Source organism: Oncorhynchus keta, chromosome 3, assembly GCF_023373465.1.
Source record: "Oncorhynchus keta strain PuntledgeMale-10-30-2019 chromosome 3, Oket_V2, whole genome shotgun sequence".
NCBI classification, from domain to species: Eukaryota; Metazoa; Chordata; class Actinopteri; order Salmoniformes; family Salmonidae; genus Oncorhynchus; species Oncorhynchus keta.
The window spans coordinates 29,045,217-29,057,702 of record NC_068423.1 but is presented as its reverse complement, the minus strand read 5'-3'; the positions used below and the strand labels follow the sequence as shown (position 1 = coordinate 29,057,702).

Here is a 12,486-nt window from a genome sequence, read left to right as displayed (position 1 = left end):
GCTCATCTTGTATGCATTCTAAATGCTCTCTCCTGCTCAGCTTGTATGCATTCTAAATGCTCTCTCCTGCTCAGCTTGTATGCATTCTAAATGCTCTCTCCTGCTCAGCTTGTATACATTCTAAATGCTCTCTCCTGCTCAGCTTGTATGCATTCTAAATGCTCTCTCCTGCTCTGCTTCTAAAAGTTTGACTGTTCACCCTTTTGAGTCATAAAATACAAGAGGTGCCAAAACACATAAAGTATGGGAGGCAGAGGAAGAAGGAGGAGTGAGAGACAGTTGATTGTTTTTCTGTTGAAGCAGTACTTCTCCTGTCGCTGTTATTGGCCTGTCAGGGCCCATGTCATCCTGCCATTGTTCAGCACAGTGTGCGTGCGTGTGCGTGCGTGTGCGTGCGTGCGCGTCCTGTGTGTGTGTGTGTGTGTGTGTGTGTGTGTGTGTGTGTGTGTGTGTGTGTGTGTGTGTGTGTGCATTTATGTAGAGCAAAAATCCAAACAGGAAGTGTCCGTGATGAGCTCAATGCAGAATTTGTCCAATGAAGCGGATGCTAAGCTACAGGACTGTTTCGCTAGCACAGACTGGAACGTGTTCCAGGATTCATCCAATGGCATTCAGGAGTTTACCACATCACCGGCTTCATTAGTAAGTGCAAGCAGCGGGACACTAATCTGGAAGCTTATAAGAAATCCTGTTATGCCCTCCGACGAACCATCAAACAGGCAAAGCGTCAATACAGGACTAAGATTAAATCCTACTACACTCTCAGCTCTGACGCTCGTCGGATGTGGTAGGGCTTGTAAACTATCACAGATTACAAAGGTAAACGCAGCTGCGAACTACAAAAGTGAATAAAGGCCTTCTATGCTCACTTCGAGGCAAGCAACACTGAACCATGCATGAGAGCACCAGCTGTTCCAGATGACTGTGTGATCACGCTCTCCGTAGCTGCTGTTAGACCTTTAAACAGGTTAATATTCTCAAGGCTGCAAGCCCAGGCAGATTACCAGGACGTGTACTCAGAGCGCTGACCTGCTGGCAAGTGTCTTCACTGACATTTCCAATTTCTCCCTGAATCAGTCTGTAATACCTACATGTTTCAAGCAGACCACCTATAGTTCCTGTGCTCAAGAGTGCCAACGTAACCTGCCTAAATGACTAACGCCCTGTAGCACTCACATCTGTAGCACATCCCAGACACCCCGCACCCACTCCAATTCGCACACCTCCCCAACAGATCCACAGATGACAAAATCTCTATTGAACTCCACATGGCCCTTTCCCACCTGGACAAGTGGGAAAGTGAATGCTCATCTTTGATTGCAGCTCAGCGTTCAACACCATAGTGTCCTCCAAGCTCATCACTAAGCTAAGGACCCTGGGACTAAACACCTCCCTCTGCAACTGGATCCTGGACTTCCTGACGGGCCGCCCCCAGGTGGTAAGAGTAGACAACAGCACATCTGCCACGCTGATCCTTAACTCTGGGGCCCCTCCAGGTGTGTGTGCTTAGTCTCCTCCTTTGCTCCCTGTTCACCCAAGACTGTGTGGCCACGACAATGGTAGGACTGATCACCGACGACAATGAAGCAGCCTATAGGGAGGGAGGTCAGAGACTTGACGGTGTGGTTACAACAACCTATCCCTCAACGTAACCAAGACTAAGGAGCTGATCATAGACTACGGGAAACAGAGGGCCCAACACGACCCCATTCACATCGACGGGGCTGCAGTGGAGCGAGTCGAGAGCTTCAAGTTCCTCAGTGTCCACATCACCAAGGATCTATCATGGTCCAAACACAGTCACGAAGAGGGAACGATAAACAGTTGGTGCCATCAGATCCTTAAAAAGTTATATAGCTGCGCCATTAAGAGCATCTTGACTGGATGCATCACCGCCTGGTATGACAGCTATTTGGCATCCGACCGCAAAGCACTACAGAGCGTAGTGCGTATGGCCCAGTACATCACTGGGGCAAAGCTTCACACCATCCAGGACCTCTATACCAGGTGGTGTCAGAGGAAGGCCCAGTACATCACTGGGGCCAAGCTTCACGCCATCCAGGACCTCTATACCAGGCGGTGTCAGAGGAAGGCCCAGTCATGGACTGTTCTCTCTGCTGCCGCTCGACAAGCAGAATTAAAAGGCTCCTGAACAACTTCTACCTCCGAGCCATGAGACTGCTGATCGTTTAATAAAATGGCTACCAGGACATTCACACCCTTATTTTATTCTAATTCTTTCTTATTTTGTTGCACTGACTCTTTTGCACAGGCACTATGTGCACTCACTGGACTCACACACACACACACACACACTCACTGGACTCACACACACACACACACACTGGAGGAAGAATGATCATTAAAATGACCATCGTGGATTTGTGTAATGTTTGTTTGTGTCAATTAATCCCATATGGGATGGGTTGCCAATTGGTGATTTGACACAAATAAAAATGTAATTCATTCATTCACACTCACACCCACTCAAACATATACACACTTTTCACACTGTTCACACACCCTGCTGCTACTCTGCTTGTTACCTATCCTGATTTAATAGTTTTTTTGTTATTACCATTGTAACATCTTGACCTTAACCTAAGCTACCATGTTTGGTCTTTCTAGGTTATGTGTCTTTGGAATCCAATAGCTAGAGGTAGTACCATCTACTCTACCGTCTACTCTACCATCTACTCTACCATCTACTCTACCGTCTACTCTACCGTCTACTCTACCATCTACTCTACCGTCTACTCTACCATCTACTCTACCATCTACTCTACCGTCTACTCTACCATCTACTCTACCATCTACTCTACCGTCTACTCTACCATCTACTCTACCGTCTACTCTACCGTCTACTCTACCATCTACTCTACCATCTACTCTACCGTCTACTCTACCGTCTACTCTACCATCTACTCTACCATCTACTCTACCGTCTACTCTACCATCTACTCTACCGTCTACTCTACCGTCTACTCTACCGTCTACTCTACCATCTACTCTACCGTCTACTCTACCATCTACTCTACCGTCTACTCTACCGTCTACTCTACCGTCTACTCTACCATCTACTCTACCATCTACTCTACCGTCTACTCTACCGTCTACTCTACCATCTACTCTACCATCTACTCTACCGTCTACTCTACCTCTACCATCTACTCTACCGTCTACTCTACCATCTACTCTACCATCTACTCTACCGTCTACTCTACCGTCTACTCTACCGTCTACTCTACCATCTACTCTACCATCTACTCTACCATCTACTCTACCGTCTCTCTACCATCTACTCTACCGTCTACTCTACTCTACCGTCTACTCTACCGTCTACTCTACCATCTACTCTACCGTCTACTCTACTCGTCTACTCTACCGTCTACTCTACCGTCTACTCTACCGTCTACTCTACCATCTACTCTACCATCTACTCTACCGTCTACTCTATCTACTCTACCATCTACTCTACCGTCTACTCTACATCATCTACCGTCTACTCTACCTACCGTCTACTCTACCGTCTACTCTACCATCTACTCTACCGTCTACTCTACCGTCTACTCTACCATCTACTCTACCGTCTACTCTACCGTCTACTCTACCGTCTACTCTACCGTCTACTCTACCATCTACTCTACCATCTACTCTACCATCTACTCTACCGTCTACTCTACCGTCTACTCTACCATCTACTCTACCATCTACTCTACCGTCTACTCTACCGTCTACTCTACCGTCTACTCTACCATCTACTCTACCGTCTACTCTACCATCTACTCTACCATCTACTCTACTCTACCATCTACTCTACCATCTACTCTACCATCTACTCTACCGTCTACTCTACCGTCTACTCTACCATCTACTCTACCATCTACTCTACCGTCTACTCTACCGTCTACTCTACCGTCTCTACCTCTACCATCTACTCTACCGTCTACTCTACCTCTACCATCTACTCTACCGTCTACTCTACCATCTACCATCTACTCTACCGTCTACTCTACCGTCTACTCTACCGTCTACTCTACCGTCTACCTCTACTCCGTCTACTCTACCGTCTACTCTACCGTCTACTCTACCATCTACTCTACCATCTACTCTACCGTCTACTCTACCATCTACTCTACCGTCTACCATCTACCGTCTACTCTACCGTCTACTCTACCATCATCTACGTCTCTACCATCTACTCATCTACTCTACCATCTACTCTACCGTCTACCATCTACTCTACCATCTCTACTCTACCGTCTACTCTACCGTCTACTCTACCGTCTACTCTACCGTCTACTCTACCATCTACTCTACCATCTACTCTACCATCTACTCTACCACATGTTGAGCAGAGGGACAGAGGGACTCCTGCCAATAGAGGAAGACATGACTCAGTAAATCAATGTGATTCTACCCCTCCAGGCCTGTCTAAACCTGACCTGTCTAAACACAGCAGCGTGTTGACATCGTCTTATAGGCACTATAAATATAGGAGAGCGGGGAGGAGGAGAGGAGAGGAGAAGAGAGGAGAAGAGAAGAGAGGAGGAGAGGAGAGGAGAGGAGAGGAGAGGAGAGGAGAGGAGAAGAGAGGAGAAGAGAGGAGAGGATATAGTAGAGGAGGAGAGGAGAGGAGAGGAGAGGAGAGGAGAGGAGAGGAGAGGAGAGGAGAGGAGAGGGTGGAGGACGGGTGAGGAAGGAGAAGGAAGGGGAGAGGAGAGGAAGGGTGGAAGAGTAGAGGTAGGAGAGGAAGGGTGGAGGAGAGGAAGGGTGGAGGAGAGAAGGAGATGAGTGGAAGAGTAGAGGTAGGAGAGGAAGGGTGGAAGAGAGAAGGAGATGAGAGGAAGAGTAGAGGTAGGAGAGGAAGGGTGGAGGAGAGAAGGAGATGAGAGGAAGAGTAGAGGAAGGAGAGGAAGGGTGGAAGAGAGAAGGAGATGAGAGGAAGAGTAGAGGTAGGAGAGGAAGGGTGGAGGAGAGAAGGAGATGAGAGGAAGAGTAGAGGTAGGAGAGGAAGGGTGGAAGAGAGAAGGAGATGAGAGGAAGAGTAGAGGAAGGAGAGGAAGGGTGGAAGAGAGAAGGAGATGAGAGGAAGAGTAGAGGTAGGAGAGGAAGGGTGGAAGAGAGAAGGAGATGAGAGGAAGAGTAGAGGTAGAGAGAGGAAGGGGTGGAGGAGAGAAGGAGATGAGAGGAAGAGTAGAGGTAGGAGAGGAAGGGTGGATTGTGTGGAGAGAGAAGGAGATGAGAGGAAGAGTAGAGGTAGGAGAGGAAGGGTGGAAGAGAGAAGGAGATGAGAGGAAGAGTATAGAGGTAGGAGAGGAAGGGTGGAAGAGAGAAGGAGATGAGAGGAAGAGTAGAGGTAGGGAGAGGAAGGGTGGAGGAGAGAATGAGATGAGAGGAAGAGAGAGGAGGAGGAGAGGAAGGGTGGAAGAGAGAAGGAGATGAGAGGAAGAGTAGAGGTAGGAGAGGAAGGGTGGAGGAGAGAAGGAGATGAGAGGAAGAGTAAAGGTAGGTGAGGAAGGGTGGAGGAGAGGAAGGGTGGAGGAGAGAAGGAGATTAGAGGAAGAGTAGAGGAAGGGTGGAAGAGAGAAGGAGATGAGAGGAAGAGTAGAGGTAGGAGAGGAAGGGTGGAAGAGAAGGGGAGGAGAGGAGAGCATAGCAGCATTGTGTGGAGTTTTCTCAGGCCCGTGGAAGAGAGAAGGAGATGAGAGGAGAGCATAGCAGCATTGTGTGGAGTTTTCTCAGGCCCGTGGAGGAGAGAAGGAGATTAGAGGAAGAGTAGAGGAAGGGTGGAAGAGAAGGGGAGGAGAGGAGAGCATAGCAGCATTGTGTGGAGTTTTCTCAGGCCCGTGGAGGAGAGAAGGAGATTAGAGGAAGAGTAGAGGAAGGGTGGAAGAGAAGGGGAGGAGAGGAGAGCATAGCAGCATTGTGTGGAGTTTTCTCAGGCCCGTGGAGGAGAGAAGGAGATGAGAGGAAGAGTAGAGGAAGGATAGGAAGGGTGGAAGAGAAGGGGATAGCAGCATTGTGTGGAGTTTTCTCAGGCCCGTGGAGGAGAGAAGGAGATGAGAGGAAGAGAGAGGAGAGGAAGGAGAGGAAGGGTGGAAGAGAAGGGGATAGCAGCATTGTGTAGAGTTTTCTCAGGCCCGTGGAGGAGAGAAGGAGATGAGAGGAAGAGTAGAGGAAGGATAGGAAGGGTGGAAGAGAAGGGGAGGAGAGGAGAGCATAGCAGCATTGTGTGGAGTTTTCTCAGGCCCGTGGAGGAGAGAAGGAGATGAGAGGAAGAGTAGAGGAAGGAGAGGAAGGGTGGAAGAGAAGGGGAGGAGAGGAGAGCATAGCAGCATTGTGTGGAGTTTTCTCAGGCCCGTGGAGGAGAGAAGGAGATGAGAGGAAGAGTAGAGGAAGGGTGGAAGAGAAGGGGAGGAGAGGAGAGCATAGCAGCATTGTGTGGAGTTTTCTCAGGCCCGTGGAGGAGAGAAGGAGATGAGAGGAAGAGTAGAGGAAGGAGAGGAAGGGTGGGGGAGAAGGGGATAGCAGCATTGTGTAGAGTTTTCTCAGGCCCGTGGAGGAGGAGAGAGGAAGGAGAGGAAGAGGAAGGGAGAGGGGATAGCAGCATTGTGTAGAGTTTTTCTCAGGAGAGAAGGAGATGAGAGGAAGGAGGAGAGAAGGAGATGAGAGAAGGGGATAGCAGCATTGTGTAGAGTTTTCTCAGGCCCGTGGAGGAGAGAAGGAGATGAGAGAAGGGGATAGCAGCATTGTGTGGAGTTTTCTCAGGCCCGTGGAGGAGAGAAGGAGAGGAGGAGGGTGAGAAGGGTGGAAGAGAAGGGGATAGCAGCATTGTGTGGAGTTTTCTCAGGCCCGTGGAGAAGAGGGGGTGGAGGGGATAGCAGCATTGTGTGGAGTTTTCTCAGGCCCGTGGAGGAGAGAAGGAGAGGAGAAGAGCATAGCAGCATTGTGTGGAGTTTTCTCCGTGGAAGAGGAGGTAGGAGAGGAAGGGTGGAGAGAGAAGGGTGGAAGAGAAGGATAGCAGCATTGTGTGGAGTTTTCTCAGGCCCGTGGAAGAGAGAAGGAGATGAGAGGAGAGCATAGCAGCATTGTGTGGAGTTTTCTCAGGCCCGTGGAAGAGAAGGGGAGGAGAGGAGAGCATAGCAGCATTGTGTGGAGTTTTCTCAGGCCCGTGGAAGAGAGAAGGGGAGGAGAGGAGAGCATAGCAGCATTGTGTGGAGTTTTCTCAGGCCCGTGGAAGAGAAGGGGAGGAGAGGAGAGCATAGCAGCATTGTGTGGAGTTTTCTCAGGCCCGTGGAAGAGAGAAGGAGGAGAGGAGAGCATAGCAGCATTGTGTGGAGTTTTCTCAGGCCCGTGGAAGAGAAGGGGAGGAGAGGAGAGCATAGCAGCATTGTGTGGAGTTTTCTCAGGCCCGTGGAAGGAAGAGAGAGGGAGATAGCAGCATTGTGTGGAGTTTTCTCAGGCCCGTGGAAGAGAGAAGGGGAGAGAGGAGAGATAGCAGCATTGTGTAGAGTTTTCTCAGGCCCGTGGAAGAGAGAGGAGAGAGGGGAGAGAGGGAGAGCATAGCAGCATTGTGTGGAGTTTTCTCAGGCCCGTGGAAGTGGAAAGAGAAGGAGGATAGCAGCATTGTGTGGAGTTTTCTCAGGCCCGTGGGAGAGAAGAGAGAGGAGAGCATAGCAGCATTGTGTAGAGTTTTCTCAGGCCCGTGGAAGAGGAGAGAGGAGGATAGCAGCATTGTGTAGAGTTTTCTCAGGCCCGTGGAAGAGAGAAGGGGATAGCAGCATTGTGTGGAGTTTTCTCAGGCCCGTGGAAGGAGAGAAGGGGATAGCAGCATTGTGTGGAGTTTCTCAGGCCCGTGGAAGAGAGGAGGGGATAGCAGCATTGTGTGGAGTTTTCAGGCCCAGGCCCGTGGAGGAGAGAAGGGGATAGCAGCATTGTGTAGAGTTTTCTCAGGCCCGTGGAAGAGAGAAGGAGAGGAGAGGAGGCATAGCAGCATTGTGTGGAGTTTTCTCAGGCCCGTGGAGGAGAGAAGGAGATGAGAGAAGGGGATAGCAGCATTGTGTGGAGTTTTCTCAGGCCCGTGGAAGAGAGAGGAGAGGAAGGGGATAGCAGCATTGTGTGGAGTTTTCTCAGGCCCGTGGGAAGAGAAGGGGATAGCAGCATTGTGTGGAGTTTTCTCAGGCCCGTGGAAGAGAGAAGGGGATAGCAGCATTGTGTGGAGTTTTCTCAGGCCCGTGGGAAGAGAAGGGGATAGCAGCATTGTGTAGAGTTTTCTCAGGCCCGTGGAAGAGGAGGAGAGAAGGAGATAGCAGCATTGTGTAGAGTTTTCTCAGGCCCGTGGAAGAGAGAAGGAGAGGAGAGCATAGCAGCATTGTGTGGAGTTTTCTCAGGCCCGTGGAAGAGAGAAGGAGAGGAGAGAGGATAGCAGCATTGTGTAGAGTTTTCTCAGGCCCGTGGAAGAGAGAAGGAGAGGAGAGGATAGCAGCATTGTGTAGAGTTTTCTCAGGCCCGTGGAGAGAGAGAAGGGTGGAGAGGAGAGGAGAGCATAGCAGCATTGTGTAGAGTTTTCTCAGGCCCGTGGGAGGGGATAGCAGCATTGTGGAAGGGTGGAAGAGAAGGGGATAGCAGCATTGTGTAGAGTTTTCTCAGGCCCGTGGAGGAGAGTGGAGCAGCAGTTTTCTCAGGCCCGTGGAAGAGAGGGCATAGCAGCATTGTGTAGAGTTTTCTCAGGCCCGTGGAGAGAGAGGGGATAGCAGCATTGTGTAGAGTTTTCTCAGGCCCGTGGAAGAGGAGGGCATAGCAGCATTGTGTAGAGTTTTCTCAGGCCCGTGGAAGAGAAGGAGATGAGCAGCAAGAGTGGAGGTTTTCTCAGGATGTGGAAGAGAGGGGATAGCAGCATTGTGTAGAGTTTTCTCAGACCCGTGGAAGAGAAGGAGATAGCAGCATTGTGAAGAGTCAGGCCCGTGAGATGAGAGAGGGATAGCAGCATTGTGTAGAGTTTTCTCAGACCCGTGGAAGAAGGGGATAGAGATGAGAGAAGAGTGGAGAGAGATGAGAGGAGAGCATAGCAGCATTGTGTAGAGTTTTCTCAGGCCCGTGGAAGAGAAGCCCGTGGAAGAGAGAAGGGGATAGCAGCATTGTGTGGAGTTGTCTCAGGCCCGTGGAGGAGAGAAGGGGATAACAGCATTGTGTAGAGTTTTCTCAGGCCCGTGGAGGAGAGAAGGAGAGGAGAGAAGGGGATAGCAGCATTGTGTGGAGTTGTCTCAGGCCCGTGGAGGAGAGAAGGGGATAGCAGCATTGTGTAGAGTTTTCTCAGGCCCGTGGTCTCTCTGCTTCCATGAACACTGGAGACGAGTCGTGACTTGTGATTAATTTTCTTTACACATGGAGAGTGGTACTCCGTAATGTTTTGTATTGGAATCTTTTGCCACATTTTTTCCAGTATTACTTTAGTGCCTTGTTGCGAACAGGATGTATGTTTGGGAATATTTAGGGTTCTTTTCACGCTGTCAATTAGGTTCGTATTGTGGAGTAACTACAATGTTGTTGATCCATCCTCAGTTTTCTCCTATCACAGCCACTAAACTCTGTAACTGTTTTAAAGTCTCCATTGGCCTCATGGTGAAAATCCCTGAGAGGTTTCCTTCCTCTCCGGCAACTGAGTTAGGAAGGATGTCTGTATCTTTGTAGTGACTGAGTCTATTGATACACCATCCAAAGTGTAATTAATAACTTCACCAGGCTCAAAGTGATGTTCAATGTCAATTATTCCACCAACAAAAGCCCTTCTTTGCGAGGCATTGGAAAACCTCCCTGGCCTTTGTGATTGAATCTGTGTTTTTGAAATTCACTGCTCGACCAATGGACCTTACAAATAATTCTATGTGTTGGGGTACAGAGATGAGGTAGTGAAACACAATCACGTGCAACTTATTGTGTGACTTGTCAAGCACATTTCTCCTGAACTTACGTTGCCCGAGCAAAGGGGGTTGAAAACCTATTGACTCAACAACATTTCAGCATTTTCATTTAAAAAAAAAAAATGTATTCGTAAAAAAAACACAGTTCCACTTTGACACGATGGGGTTTTGTGTCAACATGTGGGGGGGGGGGGGGTACCGTCAAGAGGTGTGGACACTTTCTGAAGGGACTGAATCTTAGGTTGTGTCAATCAAAGGGTCCGTCTTAGTAGGTGGCAGGTTTCCAATTTCCTTTATTCCTGAAAGAAAGTCCTGTGTAGTTCCTACCGTTCTGCACTTCCACTCAGTGGGCTTCAGTAGGTAACCTTTATATCGAAACACCACACTCTCTCTCTCTCTCACGTACGCATGCACAGAGACACGCAAACACACACACTCTCTCTCACGTGCGCACGCACTGAGACATGCAAACTCTCACACACACACACACACACACACACACACACACACACGCGCGCACACATAGTCTAAGCAATGTACAATAAATGTCGTCACAGACACTCTTCCTCTCCCTAACTCTCTCTCTCACACACACACACACACACACACACACACACACACACACACACACACACACACACACACACACACACACACACACACACACACACACACACACACACACGCGCGCACACATAGTCTAAGCAATGTACAATAAATGTCGTCACAGACACTCTTCCTCTCCCTAACTCTCCCGAACTCTCTCTCTCACACACACACACACACACACACACACACACACACACACACACACACACACACACACACACACACACACACACACACACACACACACACACACACACACACACACACACACACACACACACACACACACACACACACACACACACACTAACAATACAACTATTATTAACTTGTGTCATTCAAAAGGAGGGAACATTCCTCATTATTCTGCTTCACAGTTTAAAGCTTAAATCATCTCCAATTGAATTGAATCCTTAATTAGTCTTTGATTGATGCCCGGCTGAATGAGGACATACGGCCCGGTAACACTAACGACCTGTCGGTTCACACAGAGCTTCAATAAGCTGTCGGGGCGGACATTTCTCTGCTGTTGCTTTTGCAAATGCCTATTACACAGTGCACTATTGGCCCTACTACCCTATTTCCTATCTATTACACAGTGCACTATTGGCCCTACTACCCTATTTCCTCCCTATTACACAGTGCACTATTGGCTCTACTAATAATAATAATAATAATATATGCCATTTAGCAGACGCTTTTATCCAGCGACTTACAGTCATGTGTGCATACATTCTACGTATGGGTTCCCGGGATCGAACCCACTACCCTGGCGTTACAAGCGCCATGCTCTACCAACTGAGCTACCTATTTCCTACCTATTACACAGTGCACTATTGGCTCTACTACCCTATTTCCTACCTATTACACAGTGCACTATTGGCCCTACTACCCTATTTCCTATCTATTACACAGTGCACTATTGGCCCTACTACCCTATTTCCTATCTATTACACAGTGCACTATTGGCTCTACTACCCTATTTCCTACCTATTACACAGTGCACTATTGACCCTACTACCCTATTTCCTATCTATTACACAGTGCACTATTGGCCCTACTACCCTATTTCCTACCTATTACACAGTGCACTATTGGCCCTACTACCCTATTTCCTACACAGTGCACTATTGACCCTGCTACCCAATTTCCTACCTATTACACAGTGCACTATTGACCCTACTACCCTATTTCCTACCTATTACACAGTGCACTATTGGCCCTGCTACCCAATTTCCTACACAGTGCACTATTGGCCCTACTACCCTATTTCCTACACAGTGCACTATTGACCCTGCTACCCAATTTCCTACCTATTACACAGTGCACTATTGACCCTACTACCCTATTTCCTACCTATTACACAGTGCACTATTGGCCCTACTACCCTATTTCCTACCTATTACACAGTGCACTATTGGCCCTGCTACCCTATTTCCTTCCTATTACACAGTGCACTATTGACCCTACTACCCTATTTCCTACACAGTGCACTATTGGCCCTACTACCCTATTTCCTACCTATTACACAGTGCACTATTGGCCCTACTACCCTATTTCCTACCTATTACACAGTGCACTATTGACCCTACTACCCTATTTCCTACACAGTGCACTATTGGCCCTACTACCCTATTTCCTACCTATTACACAGTGCACTATTGACCCTACTACCCTATTTCCTACCTATTACACAGTGCACTATTGACCCTACTACCCTATTTCCTTCCTATTACACAGTGCACTATTGGCCCTACTACCCTATTTCCTACCTATTACACAGTGCACTATTGACCCTACTACCCTATTTCCTACACAGTGCACTATTGGCCCTACTACCCTATTTCCTACCTATTACATAGTGCACTATTGACCCTACTACCCTATTTCCTACACAGTGCACTATTGACCCTACTACCCTATTTCCTACACAGTGCACTATTGGCCCTACTAC

The 12,486-nt window shown here is 48.6% G+C and overlaps 1 long non-coding RNA gene across 2 annotated transcripts; it reads left to right on the top strand.

Annotated features, from left to right (window-relative positions):
- The first annotated feature begins 4,744 nt into the window (after positions 1-4,744).
- On the top strand, positions 4,745-5,351 carry LOC127915555 (uncharacterized). 2 transcript variants are annotated; one of them, XR_008091325.1, is made up of 3 exons: positions 4,745-5,004; positions 5,054-5,151; positions 5,311-5,351. It is a non-coding gene; the product is annotated as an uncharacterized LOC127915555 (long non-coding RNA). The 2 variants fall into 2 exon arrangements; XR_008091324.1 differs by having other exon boundaries at positions 5,260-5,311.
- Positions 5,352-12,486: the final 7,135 nt, after the last annotated feature.